Source organism: Galeopterus variegatus, unplaced genomic scaffold (assembly GCF_000696425.1).
Source record: "Galeopterus variegatus unplaced genomic scaffold, G_variegatus-3.0.2 Scaffold1895, whole genome shotgun sequence".
Lineage (NCBI taxonomy): Eukaryota > Metazoa > Chordata > Mammalia > Dermoptera > Cynocephalidae > Galeopterus > Galeopterus variegatus.
The window spans coordinates 42782-44334 of record NW_007728006.1 but is presented as its reverse complement, the minus strand read 5'-3'; positions in this window follow the sequence as shown (position 1 = coordinate 44334).

Here is a 1553-nt window from a genome sequence, read left to right as displayed (position 1 = left end):
TATATATATATATATATATATATATATATATGTACACACACACACACACACACACACACATCACCCAACAGCTAAGAGCAGCACTGAGCTGTGAAAACATTGTATGTGTGTGTTTGTGATATATATGCATATGAGTATATGTGTATGTATGTATGTAACAGGATTTAAGTTACAGGATATCAAAGGGGGAGTCTGGATAATTTTTGAGAAAAACTAACATTGTCCAAAGACAAAAAAGAGACTTTGTCTACTCTTCTGGAGAATAGGCTAGGATGTTTTTGCTTTTCGATACTGGAATTAATTTTTATCTTCTCTGTTATCACTAACACAATTTGTCATTAGTTCCATCATGACACTCTTCACCATTAGCCTTAGAATTGTATATGTCTGTCTCCTCGATATTTTTCATGCCCTTGGATTACAGGAACTATGTTTGATTTATCTGTGTTTTCTCTATGGTGCCTGGCATAATCCCACTTAGAGTGGCTGCTCAATTAACTTGAGGATATCCAATATCTGGAAAGTCTTATAATGAGGACTTCCTGCCAAATAAAATAAATCATGGAACTAGCAATCATCAAAGGATAAATATACCAAGTGAATTTTTAAATATCTAGTAAATGTGCAAATTACAGTGCATTAAGCAAATTTAAACTTACCTCTCAATGCCATTCCTTTCTCATATGCAGCAACAGGAATTTTTTTTATTTTTTATTTTTTTTTTTTTACTGTTCAGTAATTTCAGGTCAGTAACATTTGCTTTTATCTTCTTTCTTAATTTTTTCTGTATGTCTGCATATTCTAACTACATTTAACAATTGCAAAAACTTCACACTGCCTAAATTTTCCATTTTTCTTTTATTTGCCACTCTTTGCAATGTGCTATTTATCTTCTCTTTTAAAATTTCTTTCCCTGAAACAGCTTCTCTTTTCTTCCACTGTCTTCTGAATACTACATCAGACTGCCTTTACTTTTCTACTTTTTATTGCAGTAAAATATATATAACATAAATTTGGGTTACTCTAACCCAAATTTTATCACTCTTAACCCACATTGTATCACTCTAACTTCTTCTGCCTTGCTTTCCCACATTTAAGGGTCCTTGTGATTACACTGGTCTTACCAGGAGAATCCAAAAGACTCTCTCTTTTTTATGGTCAGCTGACTAGCCATCTTAATTCCTTCTGCAACCTGAATTTCCCTTTGCCATATAACCTAACATATTCACAGGTTCAAGGGATTAGTATGTAGACATCTTTTGGGGCTGTAATGGACTGAATATTTGTGTCCCTCAAAATTCATATATTGAGCCCATAACCCCCAGTGTGTTTTACAGATGGGACTTCTAAGGAAGTACTTTAAGTTTCATGAGGTCACAAGGGTGAGGTCTTGCTATGATAAGATTAGTGTCCCTGTAAAGAAAGAAATCAGAGATCTCACTTTTGATTTCTCTCCCCCTCCATGCACACACTGAGGAAAGGCCATGTAAAGACCCACAAAGGAGGTGGTCATCTTCAAACCAGGAAGAAGGCCCTCACCAGAAACTGAATCT